The 19893-nt window shown below is 39.4% G+C and overlaps 1 protein-coding gene across 1 annotated transcript in view; it reads left to right on the plus strand.

The window, feature by feature from the left end:
- Positions 1-19893, plus strand: part of SEMA3A (semaphorin 3A) — a 353944-nt gene that overhangs the window by 75010 nt on the left and 259041 nt on the right. The gene's annotated exons all lie outside the window — the stretch shown is intronic.

Consider the following 19893-nt stretch of genomic DNA (forward strand, 5'->3'; position numbering starts at 1 on the left):
TTTTATATATTTTTTTAAAATATATTTTGAAATGTCTTTTTCTTTTTTTTATATGTCCCTTTTGGCCACTTGCTCCTGCAATTTCTTGGCCGCTAATACAATAAAATATAACATAACAGTGGCTTGGTTTCATAATGATACCACCATGGCAGATATTTGTAGAGCTTCTGCAGGCCATTCTTCGCACCCGACAACCACCTCTGGCCAGAGGTGGAGACCTGTTAAATGCCACTAACAAGCAATAAAATGGGCTTAACTGTTGCCATTGGTTCTGACTATGATTTTAACTGTTACTCTCGGGGGCTGTCTGTGTAGAGTCTCATGAGCCTGCGCCATGCAATGATAATGCAAATCTGCCGTGCATATATAACTACAAGGCGGACTGTGGAGTCGGTAAGCCAAACCTCTGACTTCACCTCCTCAATTTCCGTGACTTCCAACTTCACGACGCCAACTCCACAGCCCTGGTCACTACTGATCATGTCCATAAAGTGCAGCACAGATTTATCTCAACTAAAAACCGAGATCCTTAGATCAGGAACAGAACAGACATTTATAGGAAATGTCATAACTTTCCTACATTTTTATAAGACATTTACAGCACATCCTGCATTGTACTACTGTACCAAATATATTATATATTTTAGGAGTCGGTCTATTTTATACCAACTACAACTCCGACTCCACCAAAATGGACACTGACTCCAACTCAAAGACTCTGACTCCATAACCCTGAGGCACTAATTAGTTAATGTTGCTTTGTTTACTTTTATGCCCCTGACAAGAGTCATTGTATCCTCTTTTTACTATAATCGGAACTAAAAGTAATATGATGTAAAAATGAAAGAAAAAAAGTCTTGGAATCTTTAATGTGTCATAATAAAACTCATATGGCCCTAATGAAGTGCTGGAAATAACTTGAAAAGATAAATGATTTGGTTTGGATCTCTCAATAGGAAAAGTTTACAACCGAGTTGTAATATTCAGTAGTGTTTTCCATTATATCTGAACATTGATTTGTAATGATTCATGTTATTTTACTTGTAGAACAAAGCAGTTAGGATTTTTTGATTTCTATTTGGAGGATGGTCTCTAGTAAGCTGCTACAATGTATACAGTAGACATTTCATGTTTCAAGTGTTTTACCCACATTTAGTCCATTATGTACGGTATTTACAACTAAGTTAACAGCTTCAAGGTGTCAAAAAAATGCATATGTTCCAGGAATCAATAGATGTCTGACATTGCCTCTTGTTCTTCTGCACAAACAAGAGCCAAGCAACATACTGTATATAAATAGTGCCCACTCGATGGAGGATGCTAGCCTGAAAACATACATTACATGGGCTTGAAAATAAGAATCCAAACCACTCGTCCTGATAAAAAATGCTGTGTGGATCAACCATGTGTGAGATCTGTTGGATTGATGAGCTGAGTTGCTGGTTATACGGTCCGTAATTTTTCATTTCACTTATTTTACCTGTTGATAGTCTAAATTATAAATATAGAATAATTCACATTTGGCACTGTTATAGTGTGACATACATTTCTGAGACCATAGTGTGCTGAAAAAGGTTCCGTTTATCTGGTAAGGTAGACATCTACTTTTTCTTTTGCTGGAAAGAAAATCCTATTTAGCTGAGCTACTGGAGTAGAAAGATGTGTATGGTACAGAAAAGAATTTACATTGAAATTTGGTCAGAGACATTCATGAAAAATATTCCACATAGTTAAATATATTTGTAGTTACGTATTTTTGTGCATACAGTTGAAAGTTTGTCTTATACACTATTTTTCTAAATGAACAGCATGTCTGTAAGCTTGATTTCCAGGGCCATATTGGTGCAGTGATGCTGATTTAAAATGATACCTTTGTTGAAAAAAATGAGTTTTGCAGATTTTCTTTAGTCCTTGTTTGAAGTTTACTTGTATTCATATTTTTGTTCATCAGGGTTCGCCTGTGGGCAGGACTTGGGATGTGTCTTCAGCTTTGTTCCATCCCTTCCATTGTGTCTGGGTGTCTCTTCTATATTTAAAATTTCACGCTGGCGCTGTCCTAGCCATGGGTGGCGCTTGCGTAGATTGAGCTCTTGGAATTCCTTAGGAAAATAGCCAGTGGCTGCACATGCGTAGTTTTCTCAGCGCGACCATTGCCATTTTACTGAAGCTCACCATTAGATCAATCTGCCGAAGCCCCACCTGCGGTAATGACGCATGTAGGAAAAGTAGACATTCTGTTTCTACATAGGGCTTACAAGGTTTCAGCTAGTCAGTTTTTAATCAATCGATGCGATAGACTAAATCGAAAAAGGAAGAATTAGCTGGGTAGAAGGAAAAAAATCAACAATTGTAAGTACACAGTGTTATATAATATGATGATTGCAATATATTAAAAGGATAACTGTTGTGAGTTCCGTTCTTGGGCTCCATCCTGTGGTTGCAAATGGTATTTTTGGGAGTTCTGCTCTTTGGCTCCCTCTGGTGGTTTCAAGTGGAACTTAGCAGCTGCTTTCACTAATCGGTTCCCTGGCCTTGTTATTTAACTGGGCTTTGGGCTGTAGTGGATGCCAGCTGTCAATGTTCCTTCCTGTGGATTCAGTCCTTTCTTGGAAGTTCTCTGTTGGCCAGTCCATTTCAGCTTAAGATAAGTTCTGATAGTTTTTGGGTGTTTCCCTGCCTATGACCTTTTGTTCAGTTTAAGTTATGTCTCTTTTGTCCAGCTTGCCATCATGAAATATTCCGGCTAGTTGGAAGCTCTGGGGTTGCAGATTTGCCCCTCCACACCGTGAGTCGGTGTGGAGGTTATTTTTGTAAACTCTGCGTGGACATTTAGTTTTTATACTGACCGCACAGTAGCCTTTTCTTTCTCTGTCTATTTAGATAGTAGTGGCCTCCTTTGCTAAAATCTAGTTTCATTTCTGAGTTTGTCATTTCCCTCTTCACTCACCGTCAATATTTGTGGGGGCTATCTTTCCTTTGGGGGTTTCTCTGAGGCGAGATAGTTTTCCGTTTCCATCTTCAGGGGTAGCTAGTTCTTAGGCTGTGAAGAGGCATCTAGGCAGAGATAGGAACGCTCCACGGCTATTTCTAGTGTTGGTGTTAGGAGTAGGGATTGCGGTCAGTAAAGTTACCACCTCCTCAGAGCTAGTACATTATTTGTTTTACCCACTATGTCATTTCAGTGCTGCTCCATAATCACTAGGTCATATAGGTGATTACTGTTTGTAGAGCTGCCACCTCCTCTGAGCTTGTCCATGATTGGTTTTACCCACCAGGTCATCTCAGTACCACTCCATAACCACCAGGTCATAACAGATAACAATTTTACTGGGAGTGCTTCTTTAAAGGGGTTGTTCAGCTATAGCATGAAAGTCTGAAGTCACTCTTTGTGACTGCAGACATGTGAATCCTTACATTGTGTACCATCAGAATTCTCCAATACCGAAGGCGAGACTGGATGGCAATGTGACCACAAGTATGCGATATACAAACTTCTGGCCACATTCTGACTAGACGTGCGTGGCCTTACTCGATTCACTTGTATTGAGTGATGCCACACACATCTATTTGGAATATGGCCAGAACTATGCATACTGGCAGTCACATTACTGTCCTCTTCCGAGAAGGCATAAGAGAGCCCTGATAGAGCACACTATGTGCAATGTGAGGATTCACAAGTCTGAAGTCACATCAAGTGACTGCAGACTTTCGTGCCTAACCTATACAACCCCTTTAATGTAACACTTCAAGGGAATTTAAACAAAAATGGAATCAGCAGTCAGCAGATTTTTGCTATGTAATCTGAAGACAGCAGGAGATAGAGGCTGACAAACAGAATTCAAAGATGTGTCACTTGCCAAAGTGCATACTGTTGTTCACTAACTGTGAAGGATTTATCACTAAGAGATTAACATTACTGGACTGGTCCAGCAAGTAAGCCTGGTGTTGGTGGGGTTAGCTTTCTCAGCTCTGCTTCATTCTAAATCTAAAAGCTCTGGTTGCTTCAGAACGGCTGAACCAAGTAATCTAAGTGATATATCGTAGGATTCATCTACTCTTTGCCGACCTCATGGTGCTGTCAGATGAGGTTGCAAAATCTTGCTGGCAGATTCCTTTTAACATGTCAAAATGTATACTAATGCATATCAATACTATCTAGCACACAGATATATACATCTCTGTGATGGTTTTCAATGTTGACAAATGACAGTGTTTTCACAATAGTACCCTGATTCTGTTCTTTTTTTCTATTGTATCCCATACTAATATATACTATACATTCTAAATATTCTGCTTTTGGCAAGGGGAAAAGTACAAAAACATAAAGCATTATGGTTTTATCAAAAATTCCAGTCAATCGTAACATAATGAATATTCCCTATAAGGACCACTATTTTATAAAGGTGAACTTAATCCTGAAATATATCACTTCGATGTATATTAAATTAGTAGGAAGGAGCACAAATCCTGAAAATTCAGCATTACATCTTTTTAATGTTATTTAGTTTCTTTGTGAACAGATGAAAAATACCCATAATTTATATCAATTAACAAATTCTAGGCAAGAGAAACCTGGCATCAACTCATTTATAACAAAAGCTTTTGGCTGCATTGAAAAAATTAAGGGAATTCCTACTGTTGGAAACCATTAATTGACAATTTAATAAATGAACATCAAATGCTTCGTGCCAGGAGGCCCAATAAAATGGCAAAGCCCAAAAAATTGTAAATCATTTACTTTCCCTGTAATTTATATTAGTCTAGTCATGAAAATAAATTAGCAATATTACTGGCTATGTCTCAGATTTTATGCAGTGAAATTCATGGAAACATCCTTTAACATAAACGGTTTCTAATGTAATGTTTGTTTTTATATTCCAAATCCTGCTTCTCAAAATTTTAAATATTTTTATCTTTTTGCTAACTATTCGGGCTCTTCATATGATCATTTAGGCGAAGTTCCCATGACAAGTATTTAGTGAGTTTTTGATGTTGCAAATTTTCAACACCATTCTGAACCTGTTATGTAAATTAGATTACTTGCAATTTCTCATTGTTTTTCAGTGCATTTTTTTTACGTGCATTTTTGTGTTTCTTATTCTGCCGTTTCTGTCTTGGCATTGGTGTGTTATGTTATAATTAAATCTGCTTCTTTATCATGCTCCCAGGTATTTAGCTGTAACAAAACTTTATTGATCTAGTCATGTGCAAATTGAAAGTATTTTTGTAGCGTTAACATAGCGTAAATGCACTAAAAATGTGAACACGTCTTTTAGCTGCAGATTTTCTGCATCTAAAGGTACCTTCACACGAAGCGACGCTGCAGCGATAGCAACAACGATGCCGATCGCTGCAGCGTTGCTGTTTGATCGCTGGGGAGCTGTCACACAGACCGCTCTCCAGCAACCAACGATGCCGAGGTCCCCGGGTAACCAGGGTAAACATCGGGTTGCTAAGCGCAGGGCCGCGCTTAGTAACCCGATGTTTACCCTGGTTACCAGCGTAAAAGTAAAAAAAACAAACAGTACATACACACCTGCGCGTCCCCCAGAGTCTGCTTCCTGACACTGACTGAGCTCCAGCCCGAACAGCAGAGCGGTGACGTCACCGCTGTGCTTTCACTTTCACTTTAGGGCCGGCGCTCAGTAAGTGTCAGGAAGCAGACGCTGGGGGACGCGCAGGTGAGTATGTACTGTTTGTTTTTTTTACTTTTACGCTGGTAACCAGGGTAAACATCGGGTTACTAAGCGCGGCCCTGCGCTTGGTAACCCGATGTTTACCCTGGTTACCAGTGTAAAACATCGCTGGTATCGTTGCTTTTGCTTTCAAACACAATGATACACGGCGATCGGATGACCAAATAAAGTTCTGGACTTTATTCAGCAACCAGCGACATCACAGCAGGATCCTGATCGCTGCTGCGTGTCAAACTAAACGATATAGCTAGCCAGGACGCTGCAACGTCACAGATCGCTAGCGATATCGTTACAAAGTCGTTTCGTGTGAAGGTACCTTAATGGAAGTCTAGGAGGAAAATCTACACATAAAAAAACTCAGCATGGCCGCAAGAGAAATTTACATGCTGTGAATTATAAACACACATTGCAGGTCAGTTTTCAGTTTACAATGTGTAACAAAAAGAAGAAAAAAGCACCGTGGCACAAGATTTTTAAAAATCCCATCCACTTTGCAGGAATTTTAGGACACTGTGCTATTTACAGTGTCAAAAAGACTCCAAAAACGTCTTCAGCAGTGACCGCATGACTACAGCGCACATCACTACTGCTGGCAATCACTGAGCTGAGTGACTGTTAACGAAGACATTATTAGCCACTGAGTTTGATTACAGGGTTTGTCCAGTCTCAAGCTACAAGTCTACAGTCATTCTATGCGACTGCACACTTGTGAATTTTGACATTGTGTGCATTGCGTACTGTGCAGAATCTCCACAGCTGGCATACAGAATGGAAAGTCATGTGACTGCAAGTATGTGATTTGCAAACTTCCTGCCACATTCCTACTAGATGGGTGCAGCCTCGCTTAATGCAAGTGTCTTGAGCAAGGCCGGAAACAATCTAGCCAGAATTTGTGTAAGGTTCACAAGTCAGCAGTCACAAAGAGGCTGGAGCTGTGATTTGTGCTGTATCATTATTTTTTAAGATCACCAAACAAATTTAAATATTAGGCAAAGATAACAAAAGTAAGCACAAAATGAAGCTTTTAAATGAAGCTCTTTATTATTAAGGGAAAAGGAAATCCAAACCTAGAGGGCATTGTTTGAAAAAGTTGTTCCCCCCTTTAAAAAAAATCAATACACTGTGATTTATCACATCTTTGGGAAGCTGAGTTAAATTTCCCTAGCCACACCTAGGCCTGATTGCTGCCACACCTGCTATCAACCACGAAATCTCTTAAATAGGACCTACCTGAGAGAGTGAAGTAGACCAAAAGTCCCTCAAAAGCCAGACATCATGCTGCAATTCAAAGTAATTTGAGATCTATCTGTCTGGAACAGGTTATAAAGCAATTTCTAAAGCATTGGGACTCCAGCAAACAGTGAAGGTCATTATTATCCACAAATGGTAAATACATGGAACAGTGGTGAACCTTCCCAGGTGTGGCCCGCTGACCAAACTTGCCACAGGAGCGCAGGGACAATTCACCCAAAAGGTCACAAAAGAACGCACAACAGCATCCAAAGAACTGCAGGCCTCACTTGCTTCATTTAAGGTCAGTGATCATGACTCCACTATAAGAAAGAGACTGGGCAAAAATTGCCTGCATGGCAGAATTCCAAGATGAAAGTCACAGATGAGCAATAAGAACATAAAGCCTTGCCTCAGTTTTGACAGAAAACATAGTGATGTGTTGTGAATTCCGCTCTTGGGCTCCCTCCGGTGGTTGTAAGTGGCACTTTTGTGAGTTCTGCTCTTGGGCTCCCTCCGGTGGTTTTAAGTGGAACTGCTGCTCCTTGGATTTAGTAGTCAGCAGCTGCTTCCACTGATCGTCTTTCTGGCTCGGCTATTTATCCTGGCTCTATCCTGCAGCCAGTGCCAGTTGTCAATGGTTCCTGGTTGGATTCACATCTCTCTTGGATTTCCCTGATATTCTGTCCAGTTCAGCAAAGATAAGTCCTTGCTTTGTTCTTTTGCAGTCCACTTTTTGTGGACTTAATCGTTCAGCACTTTCTATGTTTTTTCTAGTCCAGCTTGTCAGTATGGATTTATTCAGTTAAGCTGGAAGCTCTGGGAAGCAGATTTACCCTCCACACCTTTAGTCAGGTGTGGAGATTTTTGTAAACTCTGTGGTGGATTTTTCTAGTTTTTTAATACTGACCGCACAGTATTCTGTCCTGTTCTATCTATCTAGCTAGAGTGGCCTCCTTTTGCTACATCCTGGTTTCATTCTGTGTATGTCATTTCCCTCTCCACTCACAGTCAATATTTGTGGGGGGCTGTCTGTCCTTTGGGAATTTTCTCTGAGGCAAGATAGCTTTCCAGTTTCTATCTTTAGGGGTAGTTAGTCCTCCAGCTGTGATGAGGTGTCTAGGGAGTGAGAGGAACATCCCACGGCTACTTCTAGTGTTGTGTTAAGCTCAGGAACTGCGGTCAGTACAGGTACCACCTCCTCCAGAGCACGTCCCATGTTGCTCCTAAACCACCAGTTCATAACAGTGATGGTCCCCAAGACTTTTGGGAGAATACTCTGTGGACTGACTAAACAAAACTTGAACTTTTTGGAAAGTTTGTCCCATTACATCTGGTATAGAAGTAACACAGCATTTCAGAAAATGAACATATCAACAATATAAAATATAGTGCTGGTAGTGTGATGGTATGGGGCTATTTTGCTGCTTCAGGACCTTGAAGACTTGCTGTGGTAAATTGAACCATGAATTCTGCTGTCTACCGGAAGGATGTTCGGCCATCTGTCATGAGCTCAAGCTGAAGCGCTCTTGGGTTATGCAGCAGGACAATGATCCAAAACACACCAGCAAGTCCACCTCTGAATGGCTTAAGAAAAGCAAAATTAAGACTTTGGTGTGGCCTTGTCAAAGTCCTGACCTTAATCCAATTGAGATGCTGTGGCATGAGCTTACAAAGGTGGTTCATGCTGGAAAATCCTCTAATGTGGCTGAATTACAATAATTCTGCAAAGATGAGTAGGCCAAAATTCCTCCAGAGCATTGTAAAAGAGGTTGACTTCCTGACTACCGACAACCCAATGGTCCCGACTTTTTACCTTCTACCAAAGGTACATAAGTCCTGGGCGAATCCCCCAGGTAGGCCCATAGTCTCAGGGATCGGGGGGCTATTTGAAAAACCGTGTACCTAGTTGGATTTCTTCTTGCAACCTATGACCATGGCTCTGAAATCATATATAAGGGACTCAACACATTTAATCCAACTTCTCGGCGATTTCTGTATACCATCTTGCACACTTATAGTTATGCTTGATGTTGAGTCCCTTTATTCAAGCAATAATCAAAGTATTGGTTTGGAGGCGGTCTCTTTTTTTCCTGGAGTCCAACACTACAGGGGATAGAGAGCATGATTCATTCCTGCTTGACTTACTACATTTTGTCCTTGATAAAAACTTCTTCGTTTTTGATAGAAGCTTTTATAGACAAATGACAGGCACCACCATGGGAGCGCGCTGCCCTCCCTCGTATGCAACTTGTTTTTAGGTTGGTGGAAGGAATTGGTGGTATACCAGCATAAGTCACACTGTCTTCAATGGCTTTGGTATATTAGTAAAATAATCACACTGGTGCTCACCCTGAAACTAGCGATCCTCAGCTGCTGGGATCAATCAGTGTAGTGCCACTCTGTATACCAATGTACACCTGTTAAACCAATAGATACCATGCTTGAGGATGCGAAAAAAGGGAAAAAAACTAGATGGGATACATGGGGAACAAGTGGTCCAAGGAGACCCCACGTAGATTCCAAGTGACAGGATTCTCCTACAATCAGTAACAAGCGATCAATCTGCCAAAAAAACCTAGACTAGCCACATAATATGTATGACTGTTGATTTCGCTCAGGTGCCGATCCCCATCAGCTTACCTCTTTATAGATGGATGTAGCTGTGTGCGCCGTCCGTGCACTCTGCCATCTGATACAGACGGCGCCGCAGCCCCGGGTGCGTACACCGGGCAGGTGAACAGGCATTTAGCATGGTCCCACACACAGCTACATCCATCAATAAAGAAGTAAGCTGATGAGGATCGGCACCTGAGTGAAATCTACAGTCATTAGTGTTGAGTGATACCGTCCGATACTTGAAAGTATCGGTATCGGATAGTATCGGCCGATACCGGCAAAATATCGGATCTCGCCGATACCGATACCCGATACCAATGCATTTCAATGGGACGCAAAGTATCGGAATGGTTCCCAGGGTCTGAAGGAGAGGAAACTCTCCTTCAGGCCCTGGGATCCATATTCATGTGTAAATTAAAGAATTAAAATAAAATATATGGATATACTCACCTCTCCGGTGGCCCCTGGATCTTACCGCTGTAACCGGGAGCCTTTGTTCCTAAGAATGAGCGCGTGAAGGGCCTTCGATGACGTCGCGGCTTCTGATTGGTCGTGTGACCGCTCATGTGACCGCTCACGCGACCAATCAGAAGCTGCGACGTCAGCCGCGACGTCATCTAAGGTCCTTCACGGGCTCATTCTTAGGAACGGAGGCTCCCGGTTACAGCGGTAAGGTCCAGGGGCCGCTGGAGAGGTGAGTATATGGATATATATGGATATACTCACCTCTCCGGTGGCCCCTGGATCTTACCGCTGTAACCAGGAGCCTCCGTTCCTAAGAATGAGCCCGTGAAGGACCTTCGATGACGTCGCGGCTGACGTCGCGGCTTCTGATTGGTCGCGTGAGCGGTCACATGAGCGGTCACGCGACCAATCAGAAGCCGCGACGTCATTGAAGGCCCTTCACGCGCTCATTCTTAGGAACAAAGGCTCCCCGTTACAGCGGTAAGATCCAGGGGCCACTGGAGAGGTGAGTATATCCATATTTTTTATTTTAATTCTTTATTTTACACATGAATATGGTTCCGATACCGATTCCCGATACCACAAAAGTATTGGAACTCTGTATCGGAATTCCGATACCGCAAGTATCGGCCGATACCCGATACTTGCGGTATCGGAATGCTCAACACTAACAGTCATACATACTATGTGGCTAGTCTAGGTTTTTTTGGCAGATTGATCGCTTGTTACTGATTGTAGGAGGATCCTGTCACTTGGATTCTACGTGGGGTCTCCTTGGACCACTTGTTCCCCAAGTATCCCGTCTAGTTTTTTACCTTTTTTCGCATCCTCAAGCGCGGTATCTATTGGTTTAACAGGCTATGGTATATTGACGACATTGTGTTGTTCTGGACAGGTACCGAAGAGGATTGCAAGGAATTCATTACGGAGCTGAATAACAACCCATTTAATATCAGGCTCACCTCCAACCTCTCATACACTTCTGTGGACTTTCTGGATTTGAAATTGACATTAGAGGGTACTTATATCTCTACCACCCTATATTGCAAACCGACAGCTACCAACAGCCTACTACATTACTCCAGTTTCCATCCCAAGCATTTGAAAAATGGTATCCCCACAGGTCAATTCCTTCAGCTGAAACGCAAATGCAGCAACATATCCGACTTTCAATCTGAAGCTAGGAAATTGACAGATCACTTCAAATGCCGTGGTTATCCCAAAAGGATCATCTCTGCTGCTTACCAAAGAGCAAGATGCAGTACACGCCCAGAATTACTCCAGAGACAGACACATGTGTCTTCTAGACCTCTGGGTATTGTTACCACTTTTAACTACCAGTGGCAAGATATTCACAAGATCTTGAAGAGTTGGGGCATTTTGTTGAGTGAACCCAAATTGGCACCACACATCTCTATAAAACCCAACTTGATAGCAAGACGAGCTAGAAATCTCAAAGATTTGTTGTGCCACAGTCATTATGTGCATCCAAAAACCAGATTCAATTGAGGAAATAGGAGATTTGGGACCTATCCTTGTGGGAACTGTAATGTATGTCAATACGCGATTGCACAAGACGGCTTTTCACTTACCATCTTTCCTTTTCAGATTAGGCCAAAGAAGACCTTATTTACTTGTAAGACCCGCTGCCTGGTATACGCCTTAATTTGCGACTGTCCTAAGATTTATGTGGGGCAAACCACACAGGAACTCCGCAGAAAGACACAACATCTTTCTAGTATTTCCACGGCCAAAAAGGACTATGAAAAGGGCAAGAGTATCTCAGCAGTTGCCATGCATTTTCTGGAAACCCACAATGGCGTGCCATGGGATTAAAGGTGATGGGCTTGGAAGAGATCCCACAGAATATCAGAGGGGGTGATGTAGTCAGAAAACTCCTCAGAAGTGAATCTAAATGGATCCATGATTTCAATAGTCTTGCCCCTCATGGCCTTAATGAGGAGCTCCTGTTAACGGGTTTTTTTTAAACAGCTTTAATTTGAACCACCTGTACTTCTTTAAGGAGTAGCAGTGCTGTGAGCCCCTTTTCTTGACATTTGTTCCCCTTTTTTGTAGATTCGAGCACAAGGTCTTTGAAAAATGCTTATAAGTGGCTAATGATTTTGCCACATCTGCCCTTCAGAAAAGTCTTCCTCTTCAGCCATTTGGAGTATATGGTTTTCTGGAGATCTCCCACTGGAGACCTGACACCCTGTTTCATCTGACCACTGGATTATTTCTTATGTAGCTACTTGCAGTCTTTTTAACTGCTATTTGTTTTTTTTCCCTGATCTACCACGAATGGTTTACATAATGCCCTGTTCCTCATCTGTACATATATATGTAATTCTTGTTACAGCTGAACAGCTACTGCACAACTTTGGTGGGCTCAAATCTATTATCTGCGGATGATTTATTAAAGCATCTTCGAGCATATAGATTTTTCTAGTTTTATTCTTTTTTATAGGGCATTTTTATTTCCTTTCTTCTCCTCTTTATTTGATTTGTTGTATTTACTGATTTATTGTATTCACTTCTTCATTTTACATTGCTACATTAGTATAGCGGATGAACTTGTTTCTATCCGCTCAAACCATGGTTTTTAACGATATCACATTGGTACCATATATTGTACATACTACATCCTGTTTTCTTTCCATCTTCCTCTACAACTTTTGTGCCCGTGTATAGGTTTCCTTATTTTCCTAGCCACCATCAGTACTGATGATGGTATAGACTGTGGTGGTGAGAATTTTTTCTTTTCTTTTGTTTCTGCCATCAGGATCCCCTTTTTTACCTCAGGCACTGTATATGAGCCATTTTGCGCATGCACATTGGGGCCTGTGGGGTTCTAACTATCTCTAAGACTAAGTTTTACTTTTTGGCCACTGCGCACGCGCCAACGGCCATTTTGGTACACATCTCTGATGGGCACATTTGCCATCATTTCCTCTTCCGGTATCACCGCTTGCTGACGAGATTGCCCTGCGATACTGAATGCTGACAAACATCCAGCTGTTTCACGGCCACTTTTTATCGATCAGGTATTTAAGACAAACCTTCACACCCTGTTACTACTGCACCTGACGAAGCCAGGCTTTTCCGGCGACACGCGTTGGGCATCTCTGTGCCCCTGCCTCCTCCTTCTCCTCCACTTCACATTGCGCCTATGCTCCATGTATGCACAGTTCCTTGCGGGATCTCCTTTATACTCAGGTTCAGGTTGTATGAAATCCTCTGACCCCTGTGTCTAGGGGATGCTTCTATTGTCTTTTGGCAGAAGCTTTGCCTGACCCAAAGGAGAAAGTCCCTGCATCTTTATCCTTATGGTCATGTGGTGTATTGGCGCTAGTTACTTATTTTCTGATTTTTCATCTCTGTGCAGTATTCCCTCCAAAGATTTAGTCTTCTTATTCTGACAGCATTACTTTGTGTTATTTGAACATACTGCATATGTGCTATTTTCATTAATATCCTTGCAATTGTTTAATATAAGAAACACTGCTGTTTAACTTTTGGGAAATACTGTTTTCTTAGGGACTGGCAGGGCATGACCTTATTGTGGGTCTATGTTAAACTTTGTCCACATTATGCAGTTTTAATTGGTTTTAACTTTTTGTAGTGCAGTGTTGTGATATTTTTCTAATACAACTATTTTGATTAATGTTCTTGGTGATCCCTGATAATTGCATGCTACTTTTCTTGTTTGCCTTCATTGTAAAAGACTCAATGCATATTATTTCAAATGTATAATTGCAGTTGATGCTGCTAAGGGTGGCCCAACCAGTTATTAGGTTTACGGGGCAATCACTTTTTCACACAGGACCCTGTAGGTTTCTATTTTTTTCCCTTAATAATAAGACCTTCATTTAAAAACTGTGTTTAGTGTTTGCTTGTGTTATCTTTGTCTAATATTTAAAAATGGTGATCTGAAACATTTAAGTGTGACAAATATGTAAAAGAATAGGCAATCAGCACTTTTTCATACAACTGTACACAGAGCTTTCAAGTATATCTGCAACCTAATATTTGAATACAATATTTTTTAACCTAAAAAAGTAGCTAAAGGTGCCAATGAAAATTCAGAAAAGCACTACAAGCTTTTCCCTCAGCTTTAAAGCTTCCTGCCACCCATTGGGCTGGAAAATGCATCACCCATCATAATGAATATCCTAGCCATATGCCATAAAATAAAGCTGGAAGTGTCCTGTTAAAATTATCATAGTTTTCTAGGTTGTAGATTGAAATTTGATTAATAAAACATAGATACAATAATGTTTTTTGTTCTTCATTTTCCAAAGGCACTGCCAGTTTTTTTGCTTGCTTTTCCAACACAAACATTGCATCAATACATTTTGATTGTTATTCCATATGAAAACTTCCTTTTTGTATTGCCTGGTTATAGATATCTAGTATTATAAATGGAACTGAATTGTATTCCTTGCTATTTTCTTACTTTTTTGTTTTTACTGTTCCCTGGAATATATTGACTCTGAATGTATCAAGAGATGTTAATCAGAAAACATGCACATACAATAAAACTTAAAGTTTAATATTTCCTGAACAACTCTGAATGTCCTGTACCAGAAATAGTACTAAACCATTAAAGCGTCTGAAGTGGATCTTTGGCACATTAAGTCAGATGTTATCTGAAAATGATAAAGACCCGATTAGTCTAAGAGTTAGTCCCAGATGAGGTTTGCGGCTAAAACAAACATGCAAATGTTCCCAGAGGGTGGAGTAAATCCTATTTATCACAGCCTTCACCAAGGGAAGGGAGTTGGTGGCTTTCTGATAGATGTGTGTCTTAAAGTAAGACGTCAGAAGGTCTCTGCCTTGCATCCTATTGAAAGGAAACTGGAATTACGCCCTAAAAACCAGCTGTGTTGTAATTAATGTGCTACAGAGATGAAAAAGAAAGGAAGGACAGAAAATGAAAGCCTAGCTGTTGTGTTTGATATATTGTCTACCTTCTCTTATCAGTATGCTAGTTAATTAGTAGGGGCACCGAAAGACACATACTGTATACTGTACTTTATTGTCTTTTGCATGGGAATTTTATTAGGTGCTGATAGAATAGGAAATTATTCTACAGGCTACAAAGCAGACAATGCTATTCCTTATATTGCTAGATCAGGCACTTACTAGTATGTCGCCTACAATAGAAATAAGCAAAAGATATTTTTCTTGCATTTTTTTAGTATAAATTAGTTTTACAGTCTAGTATATATTGACTTGGAATACTGGAGAATTGTGGCAGGGAACGCTGTCACATGACTGCAGAACACAAGTGACTGTAAACTTTTGTCCCAAGCCTGGACAGCCCCTTTAATATATAATTATTACTAAACAAGTCAGTAATAAACATAATACAGTAAATATAATATACCTACCATGCAAAATTTATTTTATTCATCGTTATTTAAAATGTGATATCGTGTAATAAAAGATTATAAAACTGAGACGTTTTATCTTTTACCCACAGCAAAAACTACATGAAAAAAGTAGCTGTGTTTTTAAAACTTTGCATATGTGAGGACCTTGATCAATACTAGAAACAGAAGTTTAATCTCAGTTTGGGGTTTAAAGTAATAATTGCAGGACTCTGTTACCTATCAAAATGAGAATTTTGACAGAATATCCCATGAGGAAAAATGCTGATCAGATGGTTTATATGTAATTTGTCCCATCCTATTGTTTTCCTTGTATTATGTAAAAGTTAAAAAGGTCTGTCAGCCACTTATTTCCATTTATGCCAAATGGTTGAACATCATGTTTATATTCCTAGATCCATTAGATTCTTGGCATCTATCTATCTATCTATCTATCCCATATCTATCTATCTATCTATCTATCTATCTATCTATCTCTATATATCTATCTATACATCTATCTATCTAGTTGCAAATAGATAAAAAAATAGGCGGCACTTCAATTTTGCAAAAGAAAATAATAGACCTTTTAATAGCCCGCGTGGCGTGGCGATGTTCAGGTTAAACAGAACCATTTTCAAACCAAACTGAAATGTCGCTTCGCCACATGGAATATTAAAGGTCTATTTTTCTTTGCCAAATTGGACCGCTGCCTATTTTTTTTTTATTTATTTGCAACTGGATAATTGTTTGAGATGTTTTTCACCCTTTTTTTCTTTTTTTTTTTGGTGCTGTTCCATTTTTTTTCTATCAAAGCAAGAAAAGTGTTCAGCACCTGATAGCAAATTCCTGGCAAAAAACTTGTCTTTATTGCCCCATGGGAACAGGTGGCAACATTTTGGATCCAGAGCAAGTGAGCCTTTTTCAAGCCCTTTGCTTTTCTATATTTCTATGTATCCATCCATTAGATCAGGAGTAATGATTGGCGAGTGTGCCAGGAACTGCTCGACACTTGATGAAGCATCAGTGTGCTCAATATAGTAGCCAGCAGTACCAAGTATTGCGTGGTGCTCGATTGCTCTGGTCCCCCTAAGTGAATTATCGGAGCTGGGCGCATAGAAGGAGAGAACTTTTTCTTCTTACAGAAAAATGCTTACGTTTGCCATTCACTTCCATTATGCTCACTACTGGAGTCAAGCAGGTCCGAGCATCCAACGTTCTCGATTTGAGTACTGAGCGCTTGAACATTTTGGTGCTCGATCAGCACTAATCAGGAGTGTTGCTGTTATTTTCATTAGAAAAGTAAAATTTAGAAATTTTACGAAAAGTTCTTGTGACTACTATTTCCTGGGCTTGAAGACACTTAAAATGCAGTGATACCCAGGAATAATGGGAAGTATGCGTCAGACCACATCATTGGATGTAATTTTGCATTTAGCAACAAACATTCTTACACATATGCTCTTTTTTTACTGTTAAATTTCACAGCACTAACACTTCATAATAATTAACAGTTCAAATGCTACTGAGCATCATTGTGCAGAAGTTATTTTCCACCCGCTCTCTGCCATGACTGGCTGTTTTGTGTCAATGTGTTGGAAACTGCTTCCGTTCTCGATATTGAAAATATATATTGTGCTTTAATCTTTTATTATGTCTAAAGTCTAATTAGGGTTTTAAATAATGACAGAACATAAAGAATATATTATTGTTTCATGCTGCATTTCCAATTCTTATTAGGGTGGTTTTTTTTTGCTACTAGACTCCATGGAAAGGGACTACTAATAGAAAACAAATGGCCACTCAAGCAACTTTTACCCAGGGAAAATAATGAAGATCTCCTATAAAAGCAGTTTATGACTCTACTGGGTACAATGAAATATTGTTGACCTCAGCTCGTTTTCCAAAGCTTTAAAGTAGTTAACGGCATGTTACAATTTTATAACTCAAAATCTTGTAACTTAAACAGAAGCACCCCATGAAACTAGGGAGCTTTTCATTAGACTTTTTAAACTTTTGCATGAATGTAACAAGCAAATCAATGTATCAGTATTATTCATAATCGTCACACTTAACGGACATATAGCAGAAAGTTTGCTAAGATGATTATGGTTTTCTCGCGCAATGTTAATTCCATGATTGAAACAATTTTCCATTTCTCTATGGAGTTGACAGCAGTCATAGATACACATGGAAGTTTGTTAAAGACCAAGAATATCGGTAGTCGCTAACAAAGAAAAATGCTTTTTGTATAAAATCAATTCTTTTTCTGGCTGCTGTAACTCCCTTTCTTAGCGTATAGTACTTGAATTAATAAGAGGTGCAGTTTGTCTCATATTTATAGATAATACTGTATTGTTAAGGGATAATTAATTTGTATATATTTTATTCTCCTTTTATGGGTAATTACCAGTTATTGCATTGGGATTTTTTTTCTGGATTAATGGTTGAATTAAAGGATGGACTTAATGGACCTGTGTCTTTTCTTAAACTAATGAAATATACATAGCAATGAGTTTTTATCACTCATATTTCTACCCTTATATGCCAACAACACCAGAAGTTTTGGTCTGACACCAATGGCCTGCTCTGTATTTACACTACATGCATGCATAGCCAAATCCAACATGTATGTTTATAGAGGAGATTGGGAAAATGTGTTTCCTCTAATGAATATTTTGTAATTTTGCCTCAAAGCTAGTATTGTAGGCATTTCCTAGCAATTGGGAATTGTTTAGGGCTGATGGTTTAAAAGTCTTATTAATCAAAGCTCATTAGATGTAGTCAGCGTTGTATTGCTATATATTTTCTTACAGACCCTTGTCGCCTGACAAATTGCCTTGTAGTCATTGTCTTAAGCATGTGTGATACTGTAATATTCTCAGAAATAGGGAGAGTAAACAAATGGTATGTAGGCTATTAATGAACGTGTAAAAAGAAGATAACATTCCTGTGTACAGCACATTCTAGACACAACACCATGCCAGAGGAAGGATATTTCTTGCATAATAAAATGTTTGTTCCTTTTGGCTTGAAAACAATACCCCAAATGCAGTGAGATTGACTTGGGAAACGTCTGAATGCTGAGAACATTATGGTGACATTTGGACAACAAAATCACAAAAGTGTATGTTGAGATTCTGAAACTTGGTAGACAGGCTACGCTCCCACGATGAGCTTTTGGTGAGTTTTGATGTTGCAGATTTTATGCACCTATTAAGCAACTTTGGTTACTTGCGTTTTTCATTGCATTTTTGAGGGCTCCATTTTACACATGTTTTTATTGAGTTTTTGACTCTTATTGATATGTCATGTTTAAATCAAAATGCTTTGTTTATGATACTTCCTGGTATTTTCCTTTGGCAAAAATTTATTGATAGTTATGTGTGGATTATGCATGTATGTTTTTTTATGCATATCCGCTGCAGAAACACATTAAAAATGCATCTATGTTTTTTACCTAACAATCTTTCACTTATAATGCAAGTTTATGGTTAAATCCGCACAGAAAACTCAGTGCATCCGCAAGAGAAATTGACATGTTGAAACACGAACCGCCGGTCAGTTTATGCTGAATAAAGAAAAAAAGCACAGTGGGCATGAAATTACTATAAATCACATCCACTTTGCTACAGGAAAGATCTAAATCTTCTCACCATGTTAGCCAGTAGATAATAATAATCTCTTTATTTATATTCGGCCAACATATTATGCAGCGCTTTATAGTTTTTCCACACATTATCACAAATTCCACAGCGCTTTACAGTTTTTGCTCACATTATTTGATAGATCCCACTTTGCTGGAATTGTAAAACGTGTTTTTGTAAAAAAAAAAACCTCACCTAAAACTCATCGTGGGCACAGTGCCTTATTGATTGAAAGTAAATGAAATGGGAATATCAATTAGAAACTGAAATAATATGCACAGAAATAATTGTAAAAGAATCCTACTACTGGAAGACACAATTGGTTTCTCATCCATACAAGGTAATATAACATAAGATCACTATTACATATCACCCCCCTGGCGATCTTTACGTCTTCCAAGTATTTTTATAACTCTTTTCATACATCAAAACTAGCTGTGTACATGTTGAAGCTATGCAGCATTAGAGAAGTATTCTTGTTCTCTGTAGAGCTTATAGTACATTGATGAAAGTAAAACATATGTGATGACAAGGCAGAAACACTTTGTGACATGTGCAGATAAGGTGGCATGAAATCCAAGGTCATGAAAAGGGTCAGAATGCAGGACAATATTAGAACAAAGAACTGTCTAAGTCAATTCATATATATTGTATCAGGAGATCAATTTTCTTCCGTTACACGCTTGATACTGCAATGTTGTCCATTTCCTCATCAAGATCTGCAGGTCTTACAGAATGCAAATGTCACTTATTCCCTAATGTATTTCCTAATTGGAGCATAATTTTGTAATTTTAGAAATTAATTCAAATTCCTCGCTTTACAAGAAATAAAACCCTATTACTACAAATTGGCCTTGATAAAAT

The sequence above is a fragment of the Ranitomeya variabilis genome, chromosome 5 (assembly GCF_051348905.1).
Source record: "Ranitomeya variabilis isolate aRanVar5 chromosome 5, aRanVar5.hap1, whole genome shotgun sequence".
NCBI lineage: Eukaryota > Metazoa > Chordata > Amphibia > Anura > Dendrobatidae > Ranitomeya > Ranitomeya variabilis.